The sequence below is a fragment of the Mchenga conophoros genome, linkage group LG3 (genome assembly GCF_057382185.1).
Source record: "Mchenga conophoros isolate Kocher_MC1m ecotype Shallow Benthic linkage group LG3, M_conophoros_male_GT1.1, whole genome shotgun sequence".
NCBI classification, from domain to species: Eukaryota; Metazoa; Chordata; class Actinopteri; order Cichliformes; family Cichlidae; genus Mchenga; species Mchenga conophoros.
The window spans coordinates 55,009,225-55,029,519 of record NC_140528.1 but is presented as its reverse complement, the minus strand read 5'-3'; the positions used below and the strand labels follow the sequence as shown (position 1 = coordinate 55,029,519).

The 20,295-nt window shown below is 41.0% G+C and overlaps 1 protein-coding gene across 1 annotated transcript in view; it reads left to right on the top strand.

Moving 5' to 3' along the window:
* The first annotated feature begins 13,988 nt into the window (after positions 1-13,988).
* LOC146579558 (uncharacterized) overlaps positions 13,989-20,295 on the top strand; it is a 16,011-nt gene continuing 9,704 nt past the window's right edge. Inside the window, exon 1 of the mRNA XM_085263502.1 lies at positions 13,989-14,451. The gene's annotated coding sequence lies outside the window, so the exon portion shown is untranslated. The remainder of the gene's footprint in view (positions 14,452-20,295) is intronic.

Genomic DNA, 20,295 nt, shown 5'->3' with positions numbered 1-20,295 from the left:
CATTTCACCGAAACAATAACGTGGCGCACAGTGTGATGCATGCACCAGTTTATTGTATTTCCAGACTTGCTTTCAGCACAATTTACAGTGCATGCTACTCTGTTTTTTGTCAGACTTGAAATAGCTGAAATACCTTCACACTACGGAACTTCTATGGCTCTTCCGTTCGACAATCTCTCCGGCATTGGAACCGTCATCTGTTTTCTCTTCGGTTGATTTTTCTAGTCGGCACACTCATTTCCTCCATTACCCGCTGGCTGCTTCCCAAACAAACACACGTGCGGCTTGGCACTTGTGCTGTACGTAACAAGTCACGCGACGTGACGCTGCGGCTGTTATTGGTTCGGCTCTGCGCTACTGAATTTGGATCAGCTGACCTTTTTTTTTTATTTTTTATTTTTTTTTTAAAGAGGACAAGAGCGGCGAGGTCTATCGCGATAGCTTAATTTCTCTATCGAGTAAAAGTTATATCGCGATACATATCGTTATCGTTCTATCGCCCAGCTCTACACTATTGTAAATATCAACACTTCGCTGAGTTCTTTTGATTCCTCAGAGGCATCCAATGGAAGACAAAACACTGCTCAATAGGCCATTTAACGCTTTATTACTTCTATAAGGGATATGCGTCCTGCATGACACGTTGCCACGGATCTCAAAATGGTGGTGTGCCCCTAACACTTTTATTACAGAAGCTTTCTCATTCTACAAGGTGGGCCATTTATATGGATACACCGTAATAACATGGGAATGGTTGGTGATATTAAAGTCCTGCTTGTGGCACATTAGTATGTGTGAGGGGGCAAACTCCTCAAGATGGGTAGTGACCATGGTGGCCATTTAGAAGTCGGCCATCTTGGATACAACTTTTGTTTTTTCAATAGGAAGAGGGCCATGTGACACATCAAACTTATTGGTAATGTCACAAGAAAAACAATGGTGTGCTTGGTTTCAACGTAACTTTATTCTTTCATGAGTTATTTACAAGTTTCTCTTTGTTCACAGCCATTGACATGTCGAAGAGGTTAACACGTGAGGAGCGGATCAAAATTGTGTTGATATCTGGTGAACGCAGAAACCAGGTCATTGCAGCAGATTTCAATGCAAGACACCCTACGAGACCACCCATCTCCCATGCTACAGTTAGCAAACTGATTGCTAAGTTTCGTGAAACTGGTTCAGTGTTGGATTTGCCAAAATGTGGACGCAAGAAAACTGTCACTAATGAAGAAACATCAGTGGCTGCCCTAGCTTCATTCAGCAAGAGCCCACAGCGTAGCACTCGCCGCATGTCACTGGAGAGTGGCATTAGTCGAACACCCCTTCGGCGGATATTAGCTACCCACAAATGGCACCCTTACAAACTCCAGCTACTGCAGCATGTCAACGAGGATGACCCAGATCGGCGCACAGAATTTGCAGAATGGGCAAAACAAAAATTGGAACATGACCCTCAGTTCACACAGAAGATTTTGTTCAGGCAAACTTTTATGTGAATGGTGAAGTTAACAAACAAAACGAACCCACATTGGATGGATCCCTCCAAGAACTGTTGGAACAACAAAAGTGATGGTTTGGTGTGGTATATGGGGTACAACGATAGTGGGTCCATTCTTCATCAATAGAAACCTCAAGGCCACTGGTTATTTGAATTTGCTACATGATGATGTGTTTCCCTCTTTGTGCACTGAAGCTGGCACGTTCCCTGAGTTTTTCCAGCAAGATGGTGCACCACCACTTTATGGGTGCCAGGTCCGTTCATTCCTAGATGAACAGTTTCCTGGAAAGTGGATTGGTCATCGTGGGCCAGTTGAATGGCCCCCAAGGTCTCCCGATCGGACCCCCTTAGACTTTTATCTTTGGGGTCATCTGAAGGCAATTGTCTATGGTGTGAAGATACGAGATGTGCAGCACCTGAAACTATGGATGCTGGATGCCTGTGCTGGCATTTCTCCTGCGGTGTTGCTATCAGTGTGTGAAGAGTGGGAGAAGAGGGTTGCATTTACCCCTCACATATACTAATGTGCCACAAACAGGACTTTAATATCACCAACCATTCCCATGTTATTACGGTGTATCCATATAAATGGCCCACCTTGTAGAATGAGAAAGCTTCTGTAATAAAAGTGTTAGGGGCACACCACCATTTTGAGATCCATGGCATACAAATACAATACAAATGGCCCACCCTGTGTCTCAGTAACTGTCCACTAGAGATGGTCCCCTCTTATCTACATTTTCCCAGGCAAGCGTGGGCAAAAGTCTACAGCTTTCTACTCCCCAAGGACACATAGTCTAATGCCTTTATTTTCAGGGCTGTGTCTACTTAATACTACACTGTATAACTTTTTAACACTTATTAATAAAAAAGCATAGCTTTATTGAGGCAATGCAAATTTTTTAATACCAACACTACATTGTTAAGTTTGTGTTTAGGAGTTTTGTCTGATACACCAGCTACATAGGGGATGTCAATGTTGTTGCCTTTGTCTTTCTTATCCTGCCTAGCTAATGTCTCATCTTCTTTTCTGTGCATCTTTACTGACTTGATGAAAGCCCAATTAGGATAACCACATGTTTTAAGAGCTTCCTTGTGTGTGTGTTCCTTCTTTTTCCCTTCAGGCTTAGAGCAGAAAATTTCCTGCATGGTGTTGTAAAGTCCTGATTACTCCGAGTTTGTGTTCCATGGGGTGGTGTCAGTCAGAGAGGAGGTACTGGTCCGTGTGTGTGGGCTTCCGGTAAACTTAAATTTTGAGGTTTCCATTCTCTTCAATGCGCATGGCACAGTCCAGGAATGGCAAACAGTTATCCTTTGTGTGTTCTCTGGTGAACTTGATGTTTTTATCCGCGGCATTAATGTGAGCAGTGAAGGATTCCACTGCTTGGGTTTTGATTAAGGTACTCTCCCTCTAAACGAGCCAAGAGCCTTTCTTTCCACCTTCTCCATATAAAGGTTGGCTACAATAGGTGACACCGGGGAGTACATGGCACATCCAAGTTTTTGACTGTAGAAACCCTTGTTGTATTTGAAATATGTGGTGGTAAGGCAGAGGTCCAACAATGTGCAAATCTGATTGGCAAGGTGAATTTGGTTGTGTCTTCCAAGGTGCTGTCTTCTTGTAGTCGTTTTCTGACAGTCTCCACTGCCTCCGTAGTAGCTATGCAATTGAAGAGAGCGACTACATCAAAGGACACCATAGTTTCATCTGGATCCAGGGTAAGTTTCTGGACCTTGTCGGTGAAGTTGGTGGAGTTCTTGTGGGTGTTCTCCACAAGAGGTGCTAGGATGGTAGCAAGGTGTTTCGAGATGTTGTAAGTGGCTGAGTTTATGCTGCTAACAATGGGTCTGAGTGGAACACCTTCTTTGTGGATCTGTAAATGCAGGGTATGGCATTCCCTGGGTATAAATGGTTAATGGACTGGTTCTTAAATAGCGCTTTTCTACTCTCAATGTGTCACGGTTCTGGGTCATTTTAACCCAGCATTTTCAGTTTCTTATATTCCTTTGTATTATGGTTTGTAATCTGATGTTTTTGTTATGCTTTGTTGTTTATTAGTATAATTCCATGTTACAGTTTATTCAGGTTTTGTTCTTAGGTTTTGTGTCTTGTATGTGTCTTGTGCCTTAGTGTACAGTCGTGGCCAAAAGTTTTGAGAATGACACAAATATTAGTTTTCACAAAGTTTGCTGCTAAACTGCTTTTAGATCTTTGTCTCAGTTGTTTCTGTGATGCACTGAAATATTATGACAAGCACTTCATACATTTCAAAGGCCTTTATTGACAATTACATGACATTTATGATAAGAGTCAGTATTTGCAGTGTTGGCCCTTCTTTTTCAGGACCTCTGCAATTCGATGGGGCATGCTCTCAATCAACCTCTGGGCCAAATGCTGACTGATAGCAACCCATTCTGTCATAATCACTTCACTGACTTTGTCAGAATTTGTGGGTTTTTGATTGACCACAATGTTCTCAATTGGATTAAGATCTGGGGAGTTTCCAGGCCATGGACCCAAAATTTCAACATTTTGTTTCCCAAGCCTCTTAGTTATCACTTTTGCCTTATAGTACGGTGCTCCATCGTGCTCGAAAATGCATTGTTCTTCACCAAATTGTTGTTGGATTGTTGGAAGAAGTTGCTGTTTGAGGGTGTTTTGGTACAATTCTTTATTCATGGCTGTGTTTTTGGGCAAAATTGTGAGTGAGCCCACTCCCTTGGATGAGAAGCAACCCCAGATATGAATGCTCTCAGGATGCTTTACTGTTGGCATGACACTGGACTGATGGTAGTGCTCACCTTTTCTTCTCTGGACAAGCTTTTTTCCAGATGCCCCAAACAATCGGAAAGATGCTTCATCGGAGAATATGACTTTGCCCCAGTCCTCAGCAGTTCATTCACTATACTTTCTGCAGAAGATCAATCTGTCCCTCATGGGTTTTTTTTTTTTTTGGAGAGAAGTGGCTTCTTTGCTGCCCTTCTTGACACCAGGCCATCTTCTAAAAGTCTTCACCTTACTGTGCGTGCAGATGCGCTCACACCTGCCTGCTGCCATTCCTGAGCAAGCTCTGCACTGGTGGCACTCCGATCCCGCAGCTGAATCCTCTTTAGGAGACTTTCTTGGATGCCCTGAAAGCCTTCTTAACAAGAATTGAACCTCTTTCCTTGAAGTTCTTGATGATCCTATAAATTGTTGATTAACTCATTCACTGCCATTGACGTCTATAGCCGTCAATTGCAGTGAATGAGTCAATGGGTTTAACTCATTCACTGCCAATGGCTGGCAGTGAATGAGTTAAGATGCAGTCTTAGTAGCCACAATATCCTTGCCTGTGAAGCCATTTTTATGCAACGCAATGATGGCTGCACGTGTTTCTTTGCAGTTCACCATAGTTAACAATGGAACAACAATGATTTCAATTTCAAGCATCGCCCTCCTTTTAACATGTCAGGTCAGCCATTCTAACCCAATTAGCCTTACATAATGATCTCCAGCCTTGTGCTCGTCAACATTCTCACCCGAGTTAACAAGACAATTACTGAAATGATCTCAGCAGGTCCTTTAATGACAGCAATGAAATGCAGTGGAAAAGTTTTTTTTGGGATTAAGTTAATTTTCATAGCAAAGAAGGACTATGCAATTCATCTGATCACTCTTCATAACATTCTGGAGCATATGCAAATTGCTATTATGAAAACTTAAGCAGCAACTTTTCCAATATTTATGTAATTCTCAAAACTTTTGGCCACGACTGTAGGTTTAGTTCTGTGTCAAGTCTGTGTCTTCGTGAGTAGTTTCCTGTTTAATTTTGAAGGGTTATGTCTTATGTCAGTGTTGCTAGCGTCACTCCCCTGTCTCATTAGGTCTCATTCCTCCCAGCTGTGTTCCCCTTCTGTCTGTAATTCCTTGATGACTCCCTCAGTGTATTTAAGCCCCGTGTTCCTTTCTGTAAGTGTCATGTTGTACCCTCAGACTGGCATGGCTGTTTCTGTTCTCAGTGTTCGTGGCTCAGTTTAAGTTTTGTTCCGTTTTTGTTTGTTTTTTTAACTTGGCCTACGATAAAGCAGAGGACTTTGAATTCCGCCTCCATGAGTCTGCATATTGGGTTCTTTATCCTGCCTGCCTGCACACAGCCTTGACAATAAGCACTCAAAGCGCTTTATAAAACTCATGCATTCACCCAATCATACCCATTCACACAAGCACTTTATCTAAGGTTTTTAGTGCTTCTGTCTAACATTCACTCGCATACAGAGGGACTTTGGTACTGGACAGGGTGGCTGAAACTGTCATCCTGAATTGCTCTGTAAGTAAGTACAGTACAGTATGAGGTCCACAATGTTGGATTACGAGAGAGACGTTGAAAGGCTGCTCCAACAGAACTTATTGTTTCAGAGGAAAACACAAAAAAGTGTACCGTCCAGTCTTAATAGCATACTTACAACTGGGCTCATCAGGCATTCTTTTTGGCTGCAGTGGTTGTTATTATATTTACATGGTTCCAGCTCCTGTTTCTGGTCGGTGACAGCTCGTACTTTTACACTCTCCTTTTTCTCCCTCCCTGGTGCTCACAGACACGGGTATAGCAGTCCATTCTCCCTGCAGCACGAACTACACTGCCCATGAGGCTACATTCTTTAGGGTGATACCTGTAACACTCTGCCTTTTGGCTTTATATGAAATCATTTTAAAAAATATTTCTTTACATCATTATGAGATGTGAGATTGAGACACAGGCATTTGCGCCTCTTAATGCGTGTTTTGTTTGGGTTTCCACCAGTGTGGAATTACCAAAAAAAATAGAGAGAGCATAGCTCAACATATGAAACAGGAAAATACCGCCGTGTAATTCCTTTATTTCAATAAAACAACTTTATTCTGAATACCACCTTTTTTAAACGGTAACTGTAATGGAATACAGTTACTCATATTTTTTGTTTTAAATACGTAATGGTCGTACATATATTCCATTACTCCTGAACACTGTATGCTACCCAATTGGGTGACTGTTGTTGCAATTTGGCACTGTGTAGATAAAACTGAAAAATGTTAACAGAATAATATTAATGGAATAAAACGGAATAAAATATTAAATGAAATCTGTTTTGTTTGATTTCATAGTAGGAAATCGGGGTGACGGTTACAAGTGTGTGTGTCTGTCTGTCTGTCTGTCTGCACATGTGTGGTAATCTGCAGAGACAAGTTTTCAGAGTCTGACAGCAGTTGGAGGGAAAAACCTGCAATATCTCTCCGTCCCACACCATGGATGCCGCAGCCTGTCATTGAAGGAGCTGCTCAGTGCTATCAGAGTCTCCTGGATGTCCAACAGGGATGACAGCTAAGCCACCATTCTCCTGTCACTCACCACCTCCACTGTGTCCAGACGGCGCCTTAGAGCAGAGCTGGCCCTCAGGATCAGCCTGTTCAGTCTTTTCCTGTCCCCAACAGAGATGTTGCCACCCCAGTAGAATCCAAAAGACCTGAGTCTCCACAGCAGCCATGGAAAAGCGATAAAAGGTGTCGGTGCAAGGTATGAGGAAAGCTCCCTAATTACAGAAGTTCTGTTTGAAAAATACTCCTGTTTCCACTAGGGGTGGGTTTCAGTTATGTGATTTCTGATTAAAATCGAATTTAGCTTGAATAAAGCAAAATCAATTAATTAAATCCTCAATCCATTTTTAAATATTAATGTATTTAGCAAGAAATGCCAGAATCTCAGGTTAAAGCTTTCATTTCAACAATCACCAAACAGCTAAAACAGCAAAAGTGAGCAGATAAACGGATTCCACACAAAGACGTAAAAACAAAGACGTAAACACAAAGTGCGGACCCGACACATCAGAACCTGTGAGATGTCGGTTTTCTCACCCTACACGGGCTGAAAACTAACATCTCTCAGATGCTGCAGATGCAGGTTTTTGTCACTCTTTGACCAAAATTCACTTAACCAGCAGTAAAAGAAGATCAAAACTATGCTTCACATTTGATTAATGTCGTCATTAATAGGGATGGGTACCGGTATCTGGTTCTGACATAAACGGTAGTAACCATACTGAAAAGCGGCGCACGTTTCAGTGCTTTATTTTTTTTTTCTTTTTCATGAGATGTCATACACTAATATTTCAAAATCCGCCACTCTGTCTCCCTTCGCCACTGCCTCATTTGCATTTTGGACGAAATGGATTCTGGTATGATGGTCTGATATTGCATTTTGTCATTTCGAGGTGATTGGAGACCGAAACAGCCAATCAGATTTTTTTTACATTCAAGTCTGTGATTGGCTGGTTTTGTGGCACAAATAGAGATTGACAGACCACGTGACTTTCACGCATTGCATGTCAAGTACGAGTGGCAACAAAATCAAAACACTGCACCAAGCGCTAGTATTTCCAGCACCGGTAATCATTAATTCTGCGGTTTTAATCCCTACTTCCATTTTATTTGCCCCAAAAACAGTTATGTACAAAACGACGGAGAACACGGCAGGTCCGTATGAAGACAGACTTGACGATAAGGCAAAAAACAGTACGAGGAAAAAATCAAAGGAGTTAAAGGGTCTGACCCATACGAGCATACAGAGTGGAGTAAGGACGTTAGCGTGCTGCCCAACTTTCATCACGGACATATTTATTATTATATGGTCCTAAGTGTTAGTGCATACCAATGACTGTAAAAAAGATGGATGACGCGACACCGCCTCCTCCCATTGTGCAAAAATGAAGCCGAAATATCCCACTTGTGGAGGCTGCCATCTTGCAAATTTGGAGCCAGAGTCTGCGCAGTAGTGACTTGAGGTGGACCGACTGTGTAACGCTCCCGCCCATACACCCGCTGGACATGACCGCAAACATGTCCCTCTACACTTTTTACGTAGCCCAGTGTTATGGCCCGTCTAGGCGCGGCCAGACCACAACATAAAGGGTGATCCATCCCCGTCCAACCCCAAGCAGCACGTCACACACTTAATATTTTGTGACAGTGATTTATTTACAATAAGTGCAGTTAAACAAAGGAAGGGAGCATATCATAACTTCAGGGTGAACCCAAGGCCAAAACAACAAACAAAAGGTAACCTATCTCAGGAATAAACACAACTTACCTACTCAAAAGAACTAAACCAAATGACAATCACTTTCCTCCTTGCCTAACAAAAACAGGAGAAAACTGATCAAACAAAAAGGCGGTCCACCCCTACATGCTCTTACATTAACATAATATTTTGACACAGTGAACGGTCTGCCGGTTGGGTTGGGCCGAGGATGAATGAATTGGCAATCCCTGGCGGTCTCTTCTTATCCGCTGCCTCCCAGTCCTCAGCCAATCGGTGTGAGCCATCCACCCTGGATGCACCAATCCCGGAGGAGCACCTGGACACTCAAATTCACACATGATTACGATCACAGTCATAACACCCCCTTTCCCAAGAATTAACATTACCCCCAAAATGTTTAATTCAAGGAGAAAGTGCTCTAGACAGGGCATCAGCCAACACGTTCTCTTTCCCTTTCTTGTAATTGATCTCCAAGTTAAAATCTTGCAATAACAACGACCAGCACATAAGTCTTTGATTGGAGTTGCGCATTTGGGAAAGAAACACCAGTGGGTTGTGATCGGTAAACACCTGCACAGGCAGCACACTTGACCCGACATAGACCTCAAAATGCTGTAACGCAAGGAGTAAGGCAAGAGCCTCTTTTTCAATGGTGCTATAATGGGCCTGGTGTCTGTTATCGAGTTTTTTGCTGGTTTACCGCGACTGACGACTCATTTAATTAAGGTAAATACAACCATGTCACTGTTATAAAAAAAAGAAACACAGCTTATCATTTTATAGTTCTAAAATCACTCTGTTGTTAATTCGTTAGCTAGATTAGCCGCTAGCATACGCACTGTGTTGGAGGCTTGTTGCTAGTTAGAAATGCTACACACCTGTTACTCTAATAGTCTGTGTTATTGAATGATTCAGCACTTCTTAGGGTTTTTTTTTTATCCATTTTTAGACAGCGATGAGATCATCTGCACACTCTACAGAGGCTCAGAGTTACTGTTAATATCAAAAATATAATGCTGTCCTTTGAGATTTTAACATAAGACTGTGAGTGTAATGGATCTAAAACGGTTTAAATCTTCAGAGCCCTCTACAGCCTGGTGACATGGAAACTTTAAAAACATCAGCAGAATGTTTCAGTAGTGTAGTGTAATTTGTTTTTTTCATTTAATAATAGAGTCCATATTATATCAATGGCTACATTCACCCTGGACAGAAACTAGTGAGGGAGACCTGGGTTTCCTGGGTCCAAAGGTTTGGAGAAACTTCTTCCCTTTCTTTCATCACAGCTGTCCTGTGCCAGATGTTCTGTTGACCCACTGAGAGAGGCATCATTTAAGAAACAACAGGAACACTGAAGCTCATCGCATTGATCAAGCAGGACTCATGACCTTCACCAGCAGCTCCCTCACAGGGAAATCTTCAGAGCTCCCCCGTAGGCCCGCCCCAGGAGATGGATAAACCCAGCATTTCATGAACACTGTGATGGAGACCTTTGGTTTGTGTAATGTTATAAATACTCGGATACTCCCCAGAGGCTCCGGACTTTTACATAAAGATATTATATTCAGTCCTGTAGAAAAATATATGATCCTCTCTGGTTACTCTGGTATGAATAACTTTGAATCACTTTGTGGTAAATAACACAGTATCTGCAAAAAACTGTGAAAGAATTCCAGATCACAAGTTTGTAGTTCAACATACAAGTGACGACCTTTGACCTTCATCAGGTTTTATTTAATTGTGTCAGAGAAACTCAAACGTGCTCTTCATGCAGCTGAGTACATAAAGTGTTTAAAACGGAAGCTGTGCAGGTCTGAGATCAGCAGCTAAGTGAAACACCAAACTAAGGTCCTGTTAATGCTGATATATAGTGACACAGTTACATGAGTGATTAATCCTTTTGTTTTTTGTCTTTAACTGTATCAATAAAGCTGCAGCTTTCACCACAGCACATGTGGTACTTTAACCTTTGTACTGTTTTCATCAGTTCATTTTGCAGTTAACATGTGAACATGTTGGATGATCTGTCTGCTGTCACTGGGTGGTGCTGAGGTCTGAATCTGAGGGCAGCCCCTGTAGTCACAAAGACAACAGAATCATCACAAACTCAAATGTAAATTGTATCCCTCAAAATTGAAATAAAGCTGATTCTTCTGTCCTCACACACTCAGGATCTGAAGTTCTTCTCTTCTTTTTTCAGTATTACAGTACACTACTGTACTTTAATCCATACTTCCCGATTAATGAGGAGTTACTGAAGTACAAGCTTTTTAAAAAAAAAAAATGTTTCTGTCTTTACAGATGTGGCAAGAGACTGAAAACATGCTGTTGTTTGCACATATTTAATAATCAGCTCTGCACAGGAGCTGAGGCAGGGTGCAGCCTGTTGCTTTTACAGTATCATACTTGTAATAAAAGTACAGTAACAGTAATTAGTGACTGAGTAGCCCGGAGCGTTTCTCTTGATTTCTTTAGTCGGGTAAATTCATTCACCTGCACAGATTAGCTAAACGAACCCTGACAGCCGAGTCCTCATCTTAATTAGCTAGGTCTCAGGTCCTATACCAGTCTCTTTATTTATAGAAACAAAATGGCCCTACAGCTCTTACTGACTAATTTAACAAGGTAACATCAAACAAACAAAACATTGAAACAAATATTAACCTACAAATAAACTTGTAAATAAACCCCAGAATATAAGTAAACTAACAACAAACTTTAACTAATTTCAAAATAATAAAAAATAAGAACAAATAGCTCCTACACAGCAAATTCTGGTCTTTGGAATAAACTCTCTGGGAGTTCAGATTAACTACATTTGAGTGTACATGCGTGACCATCGAATGAACTCTAGTGCCGAGTTAGAGTAACTCTTTTCCGGGAGTTGATTTTTCAACTCTTTATAGGAGTTAAAACTAAACTCTCATGGAGTAAAATTTCTACTACCATATAGAGTAAAATTTAACTCATAACTAGAATTAAATTTAATATTAACTCTTTTATAGTGTTACTCATCAAATGAAAAAAGTTTTAGGTGCAAATTACTACAAAAATGTCAGTAACGTGTAAAGGTAATGGTGGTCCCCGTGGTAATCGGAGCACTAGGTGCGGTGACTCCCAAGCTAGGCGAGTGGCTCCAGCAGATCCCGGGAACAACATCGGAGATCTCTGTCCAGAAGAGCGCAGTCCTGGGAACAGCTAAGATACTGCGCAGGACCCTCAAGCTCCCAGGCCTCTGGTAGAGGACCCGAGCTTGAAGGATAAACCGCCCGCAGGGGCGTGCTGGGTGTTTATATATATATATATCATAATAATCTGACAATACATATAATATTGGCCAGTTCAAACTCACTGCTATAATAACTAAGAATGATTAATATAATAACTATACAGGGAGTGCAGAATTATTAGGCAAATGAGTATTTTGTCCACATCATCCTCTTCATGCATGTTGTCTTACTCCAAGCTGTATAAGCTCGAAAGCCTACTACCAATTTAGCATATTAGGTGATGTGCATCTCTGTAATGAGAAGGGGTGTGGTCTAATGACATCAACACCCTATATCAGGTGTGCATAATTATTAGGCAACGTCCTTTCCTTTGGCAAAATGGGTCAAAAGAAGGACTTGACAGGCTCAGAAAAGTCAAAAATAGTGAGATATCTTGCAGAGGGATGCAGCAGTCTCAAAATTGCAAAGCTTCTGAAGCGTGATCATCGAACAATCAAGCGTTTCATTCAAAATAGTCAACAGGGTCGCAAGAAGCAGGTGGAAAAACCAAGGCGCAAAATAACTGCCCATGAACTGAGAAAAGTCAAGCGTGCAGCTGCCAAGCAGTGGCGTGTCTAGAAAATTTTTGTTGGGGGGGCCAGGTAGAGGCACAGATTTGGAGAAGGGTAGCAGATGTAAATGGCAGATAATGTTAAAAACAATTCTACCAACCGTTAACCATAATTCAATAACCCTATAAACCTAATAACCGAATGCGCTTTTAACTCTTATTAGAATGAGATTTTAACCACTATGGTGCAAAGTTTTTAGATACTGCGTTGATAAAGTACAAGAGATACAATCAGTCAGTGTTTATTCAGCAGTCAAGGACATCAATATTTGCATAGTATTTTTACTGACATGTAGTGCACATATGTTTTGGGCAAAAACATTTTTGAATATTAAAATACGAACATTTTTAACATACAATTGGCAAATTAGCCAATGCCAATGCAAAACCAATGCCTGTTTAAAAAAAAGAAGATAATCTTCTCACAAACTGGTGTTTGATTTTGAAACTGGAAAAAAATGGGGAAACAACTGAAAAGACTAACATTTGAATAAAACCTGAAAGGAAGTAAATACTTTCTATGCTGCCTTATGGTAAACTTTGGTAATATTGATGTATAAAGAACAACACTGGCTGATGATGAAATACTGTCAGCTGGCATGGTGACACTGCCAGTATTAACCTGCAGGAAAAAGGAAAAAGTGCCCCCCCAGCAGTTTAGTATTTATAGTTGAAAGAAATCTGATACTACGGTAACTTTTTGAATCTTAAATTGTATATTTTTTGTATTCACTGTATTTTTTGGGACAAAAAATTGGGCATTTTGACTACAGACCGGCCCACCAGGTATTAAAGCCATAAAGCCTTTGAATTACAAAAAATAAATAAATAAATAAGTCATCAGCCCACCGTGCAAATGTCCGATGGCTAGTCCAGCTATGTTAACTTGTTAATCTTTCGCCGAAAAAATGTTTTCTGCGGTGCTGTCTTTCGGGCTTGGCTCTCCTACCTTTGCTAACATGATGCTCATAGTGCAGAAACCGGTGCTGCATTCACTTACCCTCGGATATCTGAGCTTCACTGTGAAACCATAATCGTACATTTGATATTTCATTAAATTTTATTGTTTTAGCTTCGGGGTGGCACCTGGGGTGGCCAGTCTGCCACCCCGCTGGACACGCCACTGCTGCAGACCCTGAAATGGGATACAGCCCCTGAATTGGGACACAGCCAAAGAGTTGAGCGTGCACGGGCAGAAATGTTGAGAGCGCGAGCAACACATTGCGAGCAAGCGCAAATGCAAAAACTGAGCGAGAGGGGCTGCTATTGTGTGTGTATATGGATAATAGCAAACACTGAAATACATTTTTTGCACGCAGCAATGAATTTAGTTCACTCAAATTTAGGTTTTTCTTCACTCAAAATAAATTTCTTCTCAAAATGCAACACTTGCACCTGCAATTTTTTTTTAACATGCGCTCAGAATAATGGCACAAAAATAACGCCATAGCTGGAGTGGGACACAGCCATGGTGCAGGGAAATTAGACTTTTGTTTTCAACGAGACAGTAAAACATGTTTCATTGTTCTGTTCCAGTTGGTGGCGGTAATGCACCAGAAACGTTGTTTGCCAACCGCCATCACACATAAAGAAGAAGTAATCGTCCACAGAGCAGAAAGTGGGCTTAGAACACGGTGGATCGTACTTTTATCTTCCACGGGGACTTTTATATTTTTTTCAAGTCGGCTAAAGCAAAGATCGTGTGGCTGTGCTGAGCTTCCTTACTGCTCGCCCTCTGGTCTCCGGCAGATCAAGTTTCTGTTTCTGATGCTTGATTGGAAAGATATACGCTCTCGTAGCTCACGCAGCTTGGTCTCTGCAAGGTATACTTGGCCTCTCGGTGACAACGCCAAGTCATCCTGTCGGTCAGTGTCGGTCAGTTTGGAATAAATCACCTGTAAACAAATAACTTGCCCTCGTGGTGATTGACGGGAGTAACATGCTGGGGAGTGGAGGTCAGTGAGCCCACTGTCTCTACCAGTCCTAGTCCAACTGCAAAGCCCCGCGTGCCTCCTTCTCCGCGCGTGGATCTTTAGTTTGAATCAGAGGGGATCGAGGGTGAGTACATTATAATTATATTGGTTGCCTAACTCTATAACTGTCTACAGGGTTTCTCTCTCTTAGCTAATTTTGTTTTCGTCTGTATGTTCTGTTCGGCCCCTGTCATTTTGTCTGACTGGAGTTTCCAGCAATTCAGCACCTTATTTATTTTAATCATTTGTGTTCACCTATTTGTTTTCCTTCATATGAAGTAGGGCTGCCAAGATTAGTCGACTAGTCATGATCGTGGACTAATCCAATTTAATAGTCGACGCCTCGCAGTAGTGATGGCCCGCTTGAAGCTGACGCTCCGGAGCGTGTGTCGAAAAAAACAACACACTGGTTCAGAAGCACTGTGTCGAGGCTTGCTTCGTTTGGCAAAAGTCACGTGACCAGTGACGTCCGAAGCTTCATTACGCACGTAACTGCTTCGGTACCTGATTCAAACGGATATAAGGAAGTGAATCATCCACGGGATTCGTGGAGTGTGTTGATGGTGACAGAGAGCGAAGAGGTGATCATTCCACTGACAGATATGGAGCCAGCGAGGAAGAGAGGACGTTCTGGCGTGTGGGAATATTTTGAGTTGATTTTGCTCAATTCATTTTATCTGCCGAAGTGAAAAACTTGAAATGTCCAAAATCATGTTTTCATAATGTAAATATCATTACAGCATATGACTTTAGGAACACTTCCATGTGAATTAAAGCTAATGAAGACTACAAAAATGTATTTGACACTATACGTACATGACATTGCTACAGTTTAGAAAATCATTTTGTTTATTGTTTTTAGGTGATAGTCTGCAGGACCCAGGAGTACCTGCATATCTACCAACTTGCAGTGTAGTTCCTGCACTCCACAGCCTCTTCTGTTCCATGCAAGTGGATTTTCTCCAGGGCAGGAGAAACTATTTCTAAGAAAAGAAACAGACTCAGCCAGCGCACAGTAACACTAATCCTCTTGTTAACTGTAAATAACAAAAGGGCTACCTGACATAGATCATGTTTTTACTTTGCAAGTTCTTGATTAGGGATGGGTTTTGATTATCGCTTTTCTGATTACAATCCATGCTAAATTGAATAAAGTGATATTGATTCATTAAAATCTCATGTCGATTTGTAAATTAACGTTATTATGCCTGAAACGCCAGCATCTCAGGTTAAACCTCACAACATGTCGTCAAACACCATGCAGCTAAAACAGTAACTGGGAGCAGGTTTACGGATTCTGCATACAAACGTGAACACAGAGCGCGGACCCGACGCGTCAGAATCAGATTTTGGTGTGTCGTCAGGTCCGCGCTGTGTTTGCCTCTTTTTTTTCCCGCTGGCTTCTGCAGCTGCAGGTTTCATAACTCTCTGTTTACATCTCTAATTAAGTCTCACATGTGTCAGCTTTCTTTTAATAGATACGAAATTATGGATATATACTGTTAAATGATCAGAATTGTAATATTTCTGACTGAGGCAAAACTTTCCAGATTCCAATCAAATTGAATCGGATCCTGTATCGAATCAAAATGATTCTACAAATCAGTGACGATGCAGCCGTACTCAGCTTCCTAAGCATTTTCCCTTTCCAGTTCACAATCAATCCCACCCCTAGGTCAAAAATATGTATAGGACAATTGGCCTAATCTAATATTTTGTATGAACCTGTCCAGCTGTCCAGTGATTAAACGACAAGTAGATGGAGGCAGGACTCCACAGCAGGGGCATACTCCATAATGTGCTGTGTGTTATCATATGTATATTATATATATTGCTCACTTATTGTATTTACCAACATCAAGGAGTTATGAGCAAAGAAAGGCCACCATAGTGCATGTTTAAATAGGGAAAGTTTATTGATCAAAATGTATTACGCAAATACGCATTACATTTTTTTCAGCCCCCCAATCGAGAAAACAAAACCAATTACATGTTCAAAGCAACGGAACGGTGGCCCAATATCAGAGAGAACTCCACTCTTGAGTGAGCAGTGATAATTGAGCAGTCCGTTTTATTTTGCAGATTCAAGCTGCTCTTCAAAATTTTCACCACCAGATGTCACCGGAGAGGACTGTGTTGAAAAGCTTCGAGTAATGAACCGTTTTTCAATACAAGCTTCAGTGCTTCGGAAAGCTTCATTTGGCCATCACTACCTCGCAGGAATAAGTAGTAGGATTTAAGAGTGTAATAACGGACTGAAACAGAAGATGGCAGCACTGCATGCACAAGGATGTCAGCTGCCGTTAAACCCAGAAGAAGAAGAAGCTGTGTCCCAGAATTCATAGCGCGGCCGTACTCAATTTTCAACAATGGCGGCAGCTAGTTAGTTTTAATATTACTCTTATTATTCTTTCAGTTTTGTTTGGCTTTTTTTCAGTATTTTATTTGTTTCTGAGTAAATCGGTTTGGCTGAGATTAAAGTTATCGTTTTTACACAGCTGAATAAACATCAAGCAGACAACTGATTATCTTAAGTTTGAGATGCTCAAGAATATACTCCGGTGTCCTGTTATATTTTAAATAGCAAGGAGCAGACGACAGAGTTTATTCAACTTCACCAAAACAATCTGCAAATTTCATTAAAATTTATATTATCTTGTCTTTATTTTTAGTTAGCACATACCTTAAACACTTAAAGCTGTAAACTAATGATAATTATATAAGAGCAGATGCATGCTGGTGCAATAAGCTGTACGTTTGGTTTTTTATTTTTACTTAAAAAGAGGTTATACACACACAATACGGTAATATTATGTTGAAGCACAGTATGTATCACTCTGCGAGGCTCCTGCCTACGATAGCCGTAATGCTCCGACAATCCATCAAGCGGTGCGGGTTCGTAGCTTAGCAAAGTCATACTAAAACATTTGACAGATTTTCGAGCGCTGTGTACCACATAAAATCATTTTGAGGTCAGTAAACACAACCAGAATTCATACATAAGGCACACAGTATTATAAGGGGCACTGTCGATTATCAGAAAAATCAAAGGATTGATTTTAAGTGTGCCGTATGAACGGTATGATATGGCCCAGTCCTAGTTGTTACTGACTCTATGAGGCACAATAATGCCATACAATACAACGCTCTGCAGCAGTGCTCTACAACAGTGTTTCCTAACCACTGTGCCGCGGCACACAATTGGTCCAAAAATACAATTTAATAATTACTACAAGTAGAGCAGGGCGATATGGCCAAAAATATTTATCACGATATATATTTGAAAATTTGCGATAACAATATAATTGACAATACAATTGATGCGAGACAAAATACAACTCCACAACTTTACTAGCGCAAAAAAAACCCATCCATTCATTTTCACTTAAGCAAGAAGCTGTTTTTTTTATGTGCTATAAAGCTATATAAAAATGTAACAGTGCAAATGCAAATTCCTTGCTGAAAGTTTAACCAAAAGGCATTTCCAGTAGAAATGGGCTGACATATCCTGAGCATAACCATGTATAATATCCACTGAAGTTAAAAGAGGTGCTTTGCAACATTAAACTGCAGTGTGCCAAATAAAAAAAGTCAAATATGTATTTTTCTGAACATAAGGTGCACGGGATTAGCTATAAGACACATTAAGCTAAACAAAGCAGTCAGATAAATCAAACTACTCAACTCATTCTTCTTGCTTCCTCCACTTCTGTACCATTGATTCATTAATGCTGTATTCTATCACAGCTGCTCTATTCCCATGTTGTTGCAGTATATTAATAACCCTAATCTCATATTGTGGATGGATTATGTCAGTTGTTCTCCTGACTGAAGTTTGGTCCGTGCGATTGCATTTGTCTCTAACCATCAGGAACCTTCACGTTAACTTTTATTGAGTGGAAAAATGGTAGCTTTCATCCTGGAGCTTCACTGTTTATGTTATGCTAACATAGCCGTGTCGCTAGCGATCACGTAGCACGTCATTATATACCACCTAGCCCAACTTCAGTAACCCTACAAACGTCACTGCTGTTTAGTTTTCTGTCTTCATTTATGTTGGAAGTGACAGCAGAGCAGTACGTTTGAATTTTTGTCCAATTATTTCCCCTCAGTCTCCACTGAATGCCTTGACTGGGTAAGGGGCCCATATAGCTCAGCAGCAGTTTTCAGAAAGGATATGACTTTGCAGGAGCAGGAGGAATTAACTGAACTGAGACAACACCGTGGTTTAAAGCTGAGCTTTGCTGATCTATCTTTGGACAGTTTTTGGTTGACTGCTGCCCAGGAGTTCCCCATTCTTGCAAACAGAGCCATTTTGACATTGCTCCCATTTTCTACAACATATCTATGTGAGCAAAGCTTTTCGAGCATGGCTGCTATAAAAACTAAAAACAGAGAGAGATTAAGAACTGTTAAGGAAGAACTTCATGTATGCTTTTCTTCAATTCCTGCCAGAATATCATCTTTATGTTCATCTAGACTAGCCCAGGTTTCACACTGAGTGAGTATAAACAAACTGAGAGACTAACTTGCCATTATATGTACTGTATGAAGGTACAATGTGTCATTTTGGAGCAAGTTTGGTAGGTGGTGTGCCACTGGATATTTTTAACCTATAAAATGTGCCGCGACTCAAAAACGGTTGAAAAACAATGCCCTACAATAAATCTCACTGAATAGAAAAATGAAGATGTTTGCTGTCACAGGCAACTGGGAATGGAGTCTAATGGAGGAGCAGCTCAGCCAGTGCAGTGAGAAACATCGGTACTTCATAAAAGGTGGCAAAAATAAAATCACCACCACTATTGTACAGACACTGCGGACACGCAGTTTAAAGAGAAGATTTTAACATAAAATTTCCCCCTTTTCCCACTCTAGTAGTTGAGCTGTCTCACTCTAACCTCCAACATTCCGTCCCATACACACACATTATAAAGTCTGAAACGGGGGGGGCGGAAAGCATGAAACTTAAACTGGGGCTGAACGTATAATAGATACAGTGGCTTGCAAAAGTATTTGGTCCTCTTGAACTTTTCCACATTTCGTCTCATTACAGCCACAAACATGAATCAATGTTATTGGAATTCCACGTGAAAGACCAACACAAAGTGGTGTACACCTGAGAAGTGGAACAAAAATCATACATGATTCCAAACATTTTTTTACAAATACATAACTGAAAAGTGGGGTTTGCATAATTAATCAGCCCCCTGAGTCAATACTTGCCAGAACCACCTTTTGCTGCAATTACAGCTGCCAGTCTTTTAGGGTATGTCTCTACCAGCTTTGCACATCTAGAGACTGAAATTCTTGCCCATTCTTCTTTGCTCAGTCAGATTAGATGGACAGCGTTTGTGAACAGCAGTTTTCAGATCTTGCCACAGATTCTCGATTGGATTTAGATCTGGACTTTGACTGGGTCATTCTAACACATGGATATGTTTTGTTTTAAACCATTTCATTGTTGCCCTGGCTTTATGTTTAGGGTCGTTGTCCTGCTGGAAGGTGAACCTCTGCCCCAGTCTCAAGTCTTTTGCAGACTCCAAGAGGTTTTCTTCCAAGATTGCCCTGTATTTCGCTCCATCCATCTTCCCATCAACTCTGACCAGCTTCCCTGTCCCCGCTGATGTCCAGAGCATGATTCACCATATTTGACAGTTTGGTGTGTTCAGAGTGATGTGCAGAGGGGGGCCGAATACTTTTGCAAGCTACTGTGTTAAATAAAATAAAATAAATAAAAGCTGAATAGGGAGCTTGTAAATCAGAATCGAGTCAGCTATAGAAATTAGTGACGATACCCAGCCCTATTATTATTTTAAACCTCTAGCAGTTCAACACTTACCTTTGTACAATTTTAAGCTAATCATTGGACTTGAAAGACTTGAATTGCAATCAATCACAAAAACATTTGAATGGTAATGTATGTAAC